Here is a 12,719-nt window from a genome sequence, read left to right on the forward strand (position 1 = left end):
GAGGTCAAAGGGTGCATGTGGTGGAGAGTTAACCAGAAGAACGTGGTGGGATTCCATGTTTGTTGTCAGAGTCCATACGTGAGATCTCGTACAGCCCTGAGGTTCGTTTTCCTATGGGACAGGCAGAATTACCATTTTTTGGTAGTGCAAAAAAAACTGTACACGTGTAAACAGATAAAGAAATGTAAACAAGCTGACTATGCAAAACAGAGAGAAATATCAATAAAGTGCACAAGTCAGAGTCTGTAAATGAGTCCCTGATTGGGTTCATCGTTGAGGAGTCTGATGGTGGAGGGGTAGGAGCTATTCCTGAACCTGGTGGTGCGAGTCTTGTGGCCCAAGACAATCTCTGAACATTAAAAATGTCACACCAAAACCAGGACCAGGGATCACCGTATACATCAATTATAAAATATGAACCTGAACAGTGAAGTCTCAGCAACACCCCCACCCCCCCCCTCCACCCCCATCCGCCTGCTCTGACTGTCGTTGGTTCTGTGCAGGCTTTAAGCGGCCTATTAAAGGAGCCAATGGTAGTTTATTTTATAATATACTCATAAAATTTAAACCTTTACTGGGTAATTTGCTTTTAAAATATTAGTACTGAATATTAAATGTGCACAGTAGCCTCAATCCACTGGCCAGCGGTAAGTGCCAGATTTAGGGCAGTCTTATACAGTGTGTAGAGATCAAACCCGACGATTTAGTTGGTCATCTTATACAGAGTCATCTTATCTGCCAGCATATACGTTACCATTTTCCCGACAGCAACAGCGAGAACAGAGCGTGTGCTGGTGGGGTGGGTCCTTGATGATCGCTGCTGCTCTCCGACTGCAGCGTTCCCCGCCAATGTTCTCGATGGCGGGGAGGGTTTTGCCTGTGATGTTCTGGGCTGTGTCCACCACCTCTTTCAGGGCTTTATGCTCAGTGGAATTGGTGTTTCCCTCATACCAGACCATGATGCAGCCGGTTGTCCTGGCTGATAGATAGGGGTTCTGCCACTCATCCCTCCACTGCTGGGTTGCCTTGGAGGAGGAAACCACATTGCCAGCACTGAATGCAGCACCTGGAGTAGGAAGGAGGGACGGGGAGGTCCCTTGGTGGTGCATCACCTGCGGTCCCGTGACAAGGTGCAGTGAGATGGGGAGTGGTCGGTGAATGAGAGAACGGAAATTCAAAGCCCTCCAAAAAGTAGCAGACGCAGCCCAGGACATAAAAGGCAAAACCCTCCCTGCCGTCGAGAACATCTACGGGGAATGCTGCCATCAGAGAGCAGCAACGACTGTCAATGGATCCACCCCACCCAGCACATGCTCTGTTCTCGCTGCTGCCATCGGGAAAGAGATATCGGGGCCACAAGACTAGCACCACCAGGTTCAGGAACAGCTGCTCCCCCTCCACCGTCAGACCCCTCAATGACAAACCCAATCAGGGACTCTGACTTGTGCACTTTATTAATTTTCTTTGTTCTCCCTGTATTGCACAGTCAGTTTGTTTACATTTGTTATCTGTTTACGGTTCTTTTATTTGTTTACATGTTTACGCTGTGTACAGTTTATCATTTTGCACTACCAATTAGTGGTAATTCTGCTGAGCCCACAGGGTTGTATGTGATGTCGTGTATGTACTCTGGGAATAAACCGAACGTTGGAAGGAGAAGGGACAGGAAGATGTGGCGGAACCACATTAGAGCAGGGGCAGAAAGCACAGGGGATGCTCTGCGGAATAAAGAGCCCAACAACAAGATGGTGGGACTGAGGGTCACGGGGATTTGGCAGAGGGTTGTGGCAGGTTTGAAGTCCTTCCCTCATTCCGGCTGCCAGGGAGAAGGGAATTGGATACACCCATGGGTCTTGGACCTCCCTCTCCCTGCAGCACAGTACAGGCCCTTCAGCCCTCAATGGTGTGCCAACCTAGCTATTCTTATCTGTTGAGGAAGCGCAGGTTGAACTTTAGCTTGGAGGCAATGCATCTGGTTAGTGTACGCTGCACAATGACATCTGCTGTTACTAGGACAGTAACTCCAAGGTAATGTATTGGTGACACACTGATGCTGTCCATCTGCGATTCAAAACTTTTCCTTCCCATTCACCTTGTGTATATTACAAACACCCAGGCTTTAATGCAGACAAGTGTGAGGTGTTGCATTTCGAAAGGACAAACCAAGAAAAGATCTTCACGATGAATGGTCGGGCACTGAGGAGTGTAGTAGAACAGAGGGCTCTGGGAATAGAGATGCATGATTCTTTGAAAGTGGTGTCACAGGTGGACAGGGTTGTAGAGAGAGCTTTTGGCACATTGGCCTTCATAAATCAAAGTATTGAGTACAGGAACTGGGATGTTATGGTATAGTTGTACAAGATGTTGGTGAGGACAAATTCGGAGAATTTTGTGCAGTTTTGGTCACTGAACGACAGGAAAGATATCAATTAAGATAGAAAAGATTTACTAGGATGTTGCCTGGACTTCAGCAACTGAGTTACAGGGAAAGGTTCAATGGGTATGGACTTTATTCCCTGGAGTGTAGAAGAATGAGGGGAGATTTGATGGAGATATTTAAAATTATGAGGGGGACAGACAGAGTAAATGTAGGTCAGCTTTTTCCACTGAGGGTTGGTGAGATACAAATCAGAGGACATGCGTTAAGGGTTAAAGGGGAAACGTTTAGGGGGAACATGAGGGGGGGACTTCTTCACACAGAGAGCGGTGGGGATATGGAACGAGCTGCCAGCTGAAGTGGTGAATGTGGTCTCAATTCTAACATTGAAGAAGAATTTGGACAGGTCCATGGATGGGAAGGGTATGGACTGGATGCAGGTCAGTGGGATGAGGCAGAAAATTAGTTCCGCATAGACTAGAAGGGCAGAGGGGCCTGTTTTCTGTGCTGTTCTGTAATTCTATGGTTTGTGTCACCAGGTGACCAATATCTTTGTCAGTATTTCATGATTGAAAGATTACTGGTTCTAGCCAGGTCCTCTGCGAAGGATCCGTGAGAATTGCTTACTTTGAAGGAGAAAATGCTCAATGTTTTTGGGTGCATTTTAGTTGGGAATTACATTACGCTCTTTGGGATTGCTTTGTTCTCGAGCTGTGGTCATCCTGGCTTTGCGGTTAACACGTCAAGCTGAAAATCTCGACTCTCTGATGGAGACATATGTTCAAATCTTGCCTGGGCCGGGGGAGAGTTTTCGTTTGTCGGATCAGAACGTCAGGCCTCAGCCAAGGTGACACCAGCAGAGTCAGATGGTTCAACCATCATCGAGCATAGAACACTACAACCCAGCACAGGCCCTTTGTCCCTCAATGTTGTGCCGACATGAACTCCTACCAATAAAATAAGAACCCTTCCTATTCCGTAACTCTCTATTTTCCTTCCATCCATGGGCCTGTCTAAGAACCTCTTAAATGCCCCCAATGTTCCAGCCTCCACCAGCACCTTGGCAAAGCATTCCAGGCCCCCACAACTCTCCGTGTAAAAATAAATAAATAAACAAATAGATTCCCCCCCCCACAACATCTCCCCTAAACTTCCCTCCCTTCACTTTGTACAGACGTCATCTGGTGTTTGCTGATCCCACCCTGGGAAACAGGCACTGGCCGTCCACCCTGTCTACATCTCTCAGAATCTTATCGACCTCAATCAATTCTCCTCTCATCCTTCTTCGCTCCAGAGAGAAAAGTCCCAGCTCTGCTAATCTTGCCTCATAAGACACGTTTCCCAATCCAAGCAACATCCTGGTGAATCTCCTCTCCACAGCTTCCATATCCTTCCTTTAACAAGGTGACCAGAACTGAACACAATACTCTATAAGTTGGAGTGAAATCTAGGGTCTGCAGACCTTGTGGTTGAAGTAAAAACACATCGCTGAAGAAACTCAGGAGGTCACACAGCGAACTTTATAGAGCAAAGATAAAGATACAGAACCACTGTTTCGGGCTTGAGCCCTTCATCAAGATGTGAGCAAAATGTCGGCAGGCGCCCGAACAAATAATATTCTTAGCAGCGTCTCAGCAGAGATTTGTAGAGCTGCAACATAACCCCTTGACTCCTGAACTCAATCTCCTGACTAATGAAGCCCAGTGTCCCATATGCCTTCTTAACAATCCTATCAACCTGTGCAGCGACCTTGAGGGATGTATGGATGGTTCAATGTGACCCTAGACCAGGGTGACCAATATTTTAATTCAGACCTACACCACGGTTACAGGCCATTTCGGTCCATGAGTACATACTGGGCGTGTAGGTTAATTGGGTGGCATGGACTGGAGGGTCAAATGGCCTGTGTTTTAGGTCTGAATTAAAGATGTAAAGGTTAGCCACCCCTTCCCTTGACCGTCATCGGCCAGTCAGGGCTATAGAGAGGCTACAGCTTGTCCTGACTGTATCTATGCCCTCATGATTTTGTATACAAGTCATCCCTCAGCTAATCCACCTTTCTCCTTGAATGAGACCGCAAGGGCCCCCTGCCTGGCATCTCAAAATGTCCACTGAACAGGCGAGTCGGTGGGTCATGGAGTTGCCCCGCACGAAAACAGACCTTACAGATCAACTGTGCAGGTCTCGTGCCAAAGACAGGGGTCATGCACGTAATGGGAACTGAGGACCTGCATAGAATTGTGATCACTAAAGAAGGAGACTTGAGGGTCTAAAGATAGTCAAGTCCCCAGTCCTGATGGAAGACATCCCAGGGGTACTGAAAGAAGTGGCAGTAGTTGAGGCTTTGGTGATAATTTACCAAAATTCTCTGGACTCTGGGCAGGTCCCAATGGATTGGAAGATGGTAAATGTCTGGCAAAAGACAGGGAACCACAGGCCAGTTAGTGTAACATTTGGAGTTGGGAAAATGCTGGAAGCCTTCAGTAAAGAAGAAATAACGAGGCATCTGGAGTGAAATGGATCCGTCAGGCAGACTCAGCATGAATTCCTTTTGGACAAACTTACTGGAGTTCTTTGGGGATATAATGAGCAGGGTAGTTAGAGGGAAGCAAATGGACATTGTTTACCTGGATTTCCAGAAGGCGCTCGATAAGGGTCCGCATAAAAGACTTGTAGGGAAGATAAAGTTTCATAGAGTTGGGGGAAATGTATTAGCAGGGGTTGAGGATTGATTGAATGATAGAAAGAAGAGAGTTGGGGTACAGTGGCATTTTTCTGTTTGGCAATTGGTGGAGAGCGGGTGCTGCAGGGGTCGGTGCTGGGCCCCCAATGGTTCACCATGTACGTTAATGATCTGGAAGGGGGGGGCGGGAACAGAGTGTAGTGTGTCTAAGTTTGCTGGTGACACTAAATTAAGGGATATGGGGAAAAGACAGGTCGGTGGAGATGAGCCTCTCGTCATATCAGCCATGATTTCATTGAATGGCGGGGCAGGCTTGACAGGCCAAATGGCAGACTCCAGCCCCTGATATTATTATTTGCCTGCATTGACCTGATGTAGACCTTTTCTCTCCTTATCCCTGTCTAAATATCTTTGAATTGTACCTCTCACTCCCACTCCATACATGCACCACCTGTCCCTTTAAAATGTCTACCCTCATACCTCTGGCCCCACACCCCCCCCGACCCTGATGGAAAGACCATAGCCATTCACTTCGTGATTTTGTACATCCTGGTGAAGTCTTCCCTCCGCTCCAGGGGGCTAGAATAAATCCCATCTCTCCTCATGAATATGCCAGAAAATTCATTGTTTCCACAGATCTCCTGGCTAATCGCCACTGTCCCGTAGGGTCTCCTCCTCTGCTTCTCCTTCTCAAACCAGTGTGGGGGTGGGGAGGTGGAGGGGGGTGGTGGTGGTCTCCCCTTTTTCTGGCGCCCATCTCCCTCGTTGCCACAGGTACACACTGGAGAGACATGCACTGATCTCTGTTCGCTCACGCATGCGCACTAAGGCTTTCCCTACACACCAGCCATGAGCAATAATCATGGTAATTTTCTGGAGTGATGCATAGCCGATCTTCAGCAGCCTCTGTGTGGTTGGGGGCCCATTGCTCGCTGCTGTGTCCCATTGACGTCCTGCCAAGGAAGCTGCTGTCTCCGCTGACAGCTGTGGCCATCACTGCCAGCCCACAGCATGAGCAACGCTGCAGTAATCTCCTCCGCTCTGAATTCACTGGAAATTAAACCCTTTAACTTTTCCTTCATGCCTGCAATGTTAACGTGACCCCCTGCACCTTTTGGATTCCCATCTCACAGATATACAGCACTGAGGGACGGTGACAGGGTGGGCGGGGAGACATTTCTTTACCCAGAGGGTCATGAGTCTGTGGAACCTGCAGCCGTGGATGTGAGGTTGTTGGGTGTTTTTTCGGCAGAGATTGACAGGGATTTGATTAGTCAGGGCATCAAAGATTATGGGGAGAAAGCATCCAGAGTCCGATTCAGTCAGCGGGCATTTGGCCCAACCAGTCTCTGCTGACCAGGTTGGTGTTCAGGTCTTGTCCTGCAAGGTTGATACCCTTCCAATCAGAATTTATCGTCATGAATTCGGTGTTTTGCCAACATAATAATAGTGCATGAAAAGTGAGGCCGTGTTTGGGGGTCGTTGCCCGTTCAGGAATTTGATGGCGGAGGGGAAGAAGCTGTCATTGTGCCGCTGGGTGCTCGCCTTCAGGCTCCTGGACCTTTTCCCCAATGGTAGCGTAGCCTGGGTGGTGGGGGTCCTTGAGGATAGAGGCTGCTTTCTTCAGACACCACCTCATGTAGACGTCCTCAATGGAGTGAAGTCTGGTGCTCGTGATGTCCCAGGCCGAGTTCACAAGCCTCTGGAGTTTATTCTGGTCCTGAGAGTTGGCGCCTCCATACCAGGCAGTGATGCCACACTTGCCACTGGTCAGAACGCTCTCCACGGTCCACCTGTAGACATTTGCGAGAGTCATCGGTGACAAACGGAAACTCCTCAAACCCCTCACAAACTAAATCTGTCCAAATATCTTTTTAATTTAGCGGAGGGGGTGGCATAGTTAGAGTGGTGGGGGGGGGGTGGGTAGGTGTGTTCCATTAACGCAGCAGTTACTGCGACACCAGTGATCGGGACCGGGGTTCGAATCCTGCGCTATCTGTAAGGAGTTTGTACGTGTCTGCATGGATTTTCCCCGGAGGCTCTAGTTTCCTCCCACCATTTAAAACGTACTGGGGATTGTCAGGTGTAATTGGGCAGCAGGGGCTCGTGGGCTCTTACTATGCTGCGGGTCTAAATTTTAAAAAAATTTAAGGATAATGTCAATTTTAAATTAAAAACTAAAATCTAAGTTTGCTGGTTGACACTAAATTGAGTGGAAAACAAATTGTGTCGAGGATACGAAGAGTCTGTGGTGAGATAGAGACAGGGTAAGTGAGTGGGGAAGGGTCTGGCAGATGGAGAACAACATTGATAAATGTGAGGTGATCCAGTTTGAAAGATCAGGTGATTATTTAAATGGCAAGCGATTGCAGTGTGCGGCCGTGCAGAAGGCCTCGGGATTGTGCATGAATCGCAAAAGGTTGGTTTCCAGGTGCAGCAGGTTGTCGAGAAGAGAGATGAAACGTTGGCCTTTGTTGCCGGAGGGATGGAGTTTAGGAGCAGGGAGGTCCTGGTGCAACTGGACAAGGTCCCAGTGAGGCCGCATCTGGAGAACTGGGTGCAGATCTGGTCTCCTTACTCGAGAAAGGATGGACTGGGTTTGGAGAGGTGCACAGCAGGTTTGCCAGGCTGATTCCAGACTGCACACCTCTCCAAACCACACCAACTCCTTTACCCACAGTATCACAAGATATAGGAGTAGGTCGGCCCATCAAGTCTGCCCCGCCATTCTAATCATGAGCTGTCCATCTTCCCACCCCAGCCTTCTCCGCATAACCCTTGATGCCCTGACTCATCAAATCCCTGTCAATCTCTGCCTTAAATACACCCAATGACCTCACTTCCACGGCCGTCTGTGGCCACAAGTTCCACAGACTCACGACCCTCTGACTAAAGAAATTTCTGGGCAACTCTGTTTTAAATTGATGCCCTTTTATCCTGAAGTTGTGCCCCCCTTGTCCTAGACTCCCCAACCGTGGGAAACATCCTTGCCACATCTACTCTGTCCAGGCCTTTCAGCATCAAAATTCCTCTATGAGGACCCCCTCATCCCTCTGTACCCCATCGAGTCCAGTCCAAGGGCCGACAATCGTTCCTCATAACATAACCCTTTCATTCCTGGTATCGTTCTAGAAAATCTTCTCTGAACCCTCCCCAACGCTAGCACGTCTTTTCCCAAAACTGTACAGAGTTCTCCTCGTGAGGTCTCTCCAGTGCTTTATAGAGTCTCAACCACATCCCTGCTATGTAACCCCTCTCCCACCCCTACCTCTGTGACCCCCTCTGCCCCCCAAGTCCCTCCCTGATCTGCACCCTCTTCCAATTTTGCCTCCTTGACTTTCCCTTGATTCCTGTCACTTCATCTCTGGCTGCTGTACCTTCCACCCCTCTCTCTCTTTCTCTCTCCCCATTTACCCCTTCCCCAAAGGCCAATGTTTGGACCCACTGCCCCAATATGTCCTGATTAGACACAGAGGTTTCATTCGATTGACTCAGCCCTCACCCGCATCTCTTCCATTTCCCACTCATCTGTCCTGGCTCCCTCTGCGCCCAGACTCAACCAACACAGAATCCCTGCCTTGTCCTGACCTATTCCCACCCAACTTGTCCTCACCTATTCCCACCCTCCTTGTCCTTACCTATTCCCACCCTCCTTGTCCTCACCTATTCCCACTCGCCTTGTCCTCACCTATTCCCACTCGCCTTGTCCTCACCTATCACCTGCTGCTAATTCCAACACATCCGCCAGACCTTCCAGCACCTGCAACGCGATCCCACCACCAGACACACCTTCCCCTCTATGTCTTACTTGGGGACCACTCCCTCCGTGACTACCTCATCCCTCCCCACCAATCTCCCATCCCAGCGCCTTCCCCCGTGGCTGCAGGAAATGACACACTTGACCCCCCCACCTCCTCCCTCAACGCCATTTGGGGCCCCGGTCAGTCCTTCTGAGTGAAGCAACACCTCACCTGTGTATCCGCGGGAGTGATCGATTGCATCCGGTGCTCCTGCTGTGGTCTTCTCTACCCCAGAGAGACAGGGAGATCACCGGGCACCTTCGCTCTGTTCACATCGGCCAATGGCCAATTCTGCGCCCATTCCCGCGCCGACATGTTTGTCCACGGTCTCGTGCACTGTCAAATGCAGGCCACCCGTAAATCGGAGGAGCGATTTTCCATCTCCAACTGGATGGCATTAACACTGACGTCTCTGGTCTCTGCCAGCCTGCTCCCTGTTCCCCCTCCTTTCCCCATCTCGATGTCCCCTTCCCTCCAGCTCTCCACCCACTTCCCTCTCCATTCACAGAGCCCTCCCCCCATTTTCCCCTGTGCCCTCCCTCCTGGATCCACCGATTACCCCCTGCCCATGGGGCTATTCTCCTTCCCCTGCCCCTCCCCCCCAGTGTGTTTGGGCGCCTGTCGACATTTTGCTCTTCCCTTGATGAAAGGCTCAAGCCCGAAACGTTGGTTCTGCATCTTTGCAACATAAGGTAGGCTGTGTGACCAGCTGAACATAGTGCCATTAGATTGACCTGCTGTGTTAAATTGATGTTGAACATAACTTTCATTTGTATCTTTTGCAAACTGTGTCATGCTCTATCATTGCCACACTGCAAATTTACGTGCAGATTGGCCACGTTCAGTGGATGGATGTCACAGTGCACAATTCCAGATTCACTGCTATCACACACAAAATGCATGTCACACTGAACGTTGCCGTTCCATCACTGAAGGCAGCACTCAAAATGGCTGTCGCTCGCCTGGAGCTTCACCATCGGCGTGGACACCACTTACAACAAAGCTTATGGCGAAGCTTGCGGATGATACCAAAATAGGGCAGGTGGTGCTGAGGATACGGATAGGCTGCAGAGATTCTTGGAGAGAAGAGAACAGGCAAAGAGGGGACAAATGAAAGAGCATCTTCCTGCCAAGGTCTATCGAGAGCGTCCTGGCCGGCTGCATCACCGTGTGGGGACAGTTGCTGCAGAGAAATGGATCTGATCTCAAACAACAGGACCATAAGAGCGGCAGAGAGGATCACTGGGGTCTCCCTCCCCCCCCATCGTCATGATCTACTGGGAGTCTGAATCAGTGAGGGGCCTTCCTCCCCTACACTGAATTTTCTAGCTGTTCCTATCGGGGAAGAGATGCAGGAGGAACAGCTTCTTCCCACGGAGCAGTGAGAACGCTGAATGATCAAAGGAACCACTCACACTGACCCTCCGAGACCCTCGTATTCACAAAACAATATTTATTCATGTAGTTGAAAACTTGTCCTGTGTGTCTGTACGTGTGTAATATCTGGGTGTGTGTCTGTATGTTTTGCACTGAGGACCAGAGAACGCTGTTCCATTTGGTTGTACTTGTACAATCAACTTGTCTTGAAATACAATGTTGGGAAGTGTACAGTCATGCATTTTGGTAGAAGAAATAGTCAGGCCGAATATTATTTAGATGGGGAGAAAATTCTAAATTCAGAGGTGCAACGGGACTGGGAGCCCTCGTGGATCCCCTAAAGGTTCACCTTCAGGTTGAGTCGGAGTGAAGAAGGCAAGTGCAATGTTGACCATCATTTCTAAGGGGATCTGTACACGAGCGGGGTGTGACATTGAGAGTCTACAGGGCACTGGTGATGAAACCTCACATGGAGACTGTGCACAGATTTGGGCGCCGAATTTGAGAAAAGATGTGCTAGTGTTGGAGAGAAGATTTACTAGAACAATACTAGGAATGAAAGGGTTAGGGTATGAGGAACAACTGTTGGCTCTTGGACTGTACTCGATGGGCTACAGAAGGATGAGGGGGGTCCTCATTGAGGCATTTCGAATGCTGAAAGGCCTGGACAGAGTAGATGTAGCGAGGATGTTTCCCATGGTCAGGGGGTCTAGGACAACTTCAGGATAAAAGGGCATCAATTTAAAACAGAGACGGGGAGAAATTTCATTTTGGCCCATGAGCCACCCATTTGCACCTGGTACGTTTTGAATGGTGGGAGGAAACCGGAGCCCCCAGGGGAAACCCACACGGACACGGGGAGAATGTACAAACTCCTCACAGACAGTGCGGGATTCGAACTCTGGTCCCGATTCCTGGCGTTGTGCTAACCGCCATGCCAACCGTGCTCTTGGACAAATGGGCATCAATTCAAAACACAGATGTGGAGAAATTTCTTTAGCCAGAGGGTCGTGAGTCTGTGAAACATTTTGCCATGGGCGGCTGTGGAAGCAAGGTCATTGGGGGTATTTAAGTCAGAGATCAACAGGGATTTGATTAGTCAGGGCATTGAGGGTTACAGGGAGGAAGCCGGGGAGTGGGGCTGAGTGGGATGATGGATCAGTTCATGATAGAATGGCAAGGCAGACTTGATGGGCTGACTTCTGCACCTATATTTTGTGATGAACTCCCATAAGGATGAAGGGCACACTCTAAATGCCTGCCATTCATCCAGGTCCTGTGTCACACACAAAATGGTTGCCCATCTATTGTGGGCCACACACAAAATGGCTGCCCACCAGGGTAGGTGCAGGACAAAACATGGTGGCCTCATTCAACAGAAAATAGCTGCCCATCTGTTGAATACCAGACACAAAATGGCTACCCATCTGTTGAGTGCCACACAGAAGATGTGTGTCAAGGATATTTATGCAGGCACCAGTTCAGAAACACGGGAGGGGTTAATATTTGGAGCCTGAATCCTTGGCAAAGTCAAAAAGTAAAACAACTGCAGATGGTGGAGATCTGGGGACACCGACCAGGTCAGGCAGAGTCAGAAACCATTCACCTTTCATCTTAAACACTGGAAAAGTTAAGAGAAAAGAATGTGGGTATTGCGAGCTCTGAGACAGGAGGGGTGGAGAGAACAGGGAGGATGTGTGTGAGAGGGTGGAGACCAAGATTGTCAGGTGACACCTCTGTTCCGGGTGAAGCAGCTGATGGTGAAACATCGGCGGCCTATGAAGGTCTGCGACTGGAGGGAGATGGACGTTGAAAATAAAATGAAAGATAATGCCAGGAATTTTAAGGAGATGAGATGTCAATAAAAATGATTTCTCGCAACTGTCGCCTTAGAAACATTCAAAGCTTCAGCTTCCACTGCCCTTCGAGGGCAAGAGCTTCAAAGACACTGGTCTGGAATGAAAGATATTTCCCTCATCTCTGCCTGAAATGGGGATATCCTTATTTTAAAAAAAATTCTAAATTCTCCATAAAAAGGAAGGATCCTCTCCCCATCCATCAGACACAGGAGCAGAAATGGACTGTTTGGCCCATCGAGTCTGCCCTGCCATTCAGTTATGACTCCTTGGGTTCGTCAAAGCTTCTACCAAGTCAGCAGATTTGTACGGTGTGGCTCGGGATAACACCGCCATCGACAGATTCGCTAGCGATACCATGGGAGGGGGTTGGATATAAAGGGGCGATGAGTCAACAAACAGGAGGGAGGTTTAAAATGTGGCCGAATGGTGCACCAACAACAACCTCGCAGTCAAAAACCGAGGAGCTGATCAGGAATGGAAAACAAGAGGTGCACAATCCAGTGATCACTGGGGATCAGAGATGGAGAGGGTGAGCATATTTAAGGTGGGAGTCACCATCTCGGAGGATATTTCCTGGACCCAACACACTAATGGCATCGTGAAGAAAGCACGTCAGCGTCTCT

General features: G+C 49.2%; 1 protein-coding gene across 21 annotated transcripts in view; it reads left to right on the forward strand.

Moving 5' to 3' along the window:
• Window positions 1-9,472: 9,472 nt before the first annotated feature.
• Window positions 9,473-12,719, forward strand: part of LOC138740935 (neurexin-2-like) — an 838,414-nt gene continuing 835,167 nt past the window's right edge. For 15 of the 21 annotated variants that reach the window (XM_069894277.1, XM_069894290.1, XM_069894282.1 and 12 more), the window contains exon 1: window positions 9,475-9,552. The gene's annotated coding sequence lies outside the window, so the exon portion shown is untranslated. Of the gene's footprint in view, window positions 9,553-12,719 lie in introns of all 21 variants that reach the window. The other 6 variants (XM_069894295.1, XM_069894297.1, XM_069894296.1 and 3 more) reach the window with 3 other exon arrangements.

The sequence above is a fragment of the Narcine bancroftii genome, chromosome 8, assembly GCF_036971445.1.
Source record: "Narcine bancroftii isolate sNarBan1 chromosome 8, sNarBan1.hap1, whole genome shotgun sequence".
Classification (NCBI taxonomy): domain Eukaryota; kingdom Metazoa; phylum Chordata; class Chondrichthyes; order Torpediniformes; family Narcinidae; genus Narcine; species Narcine bancroftii.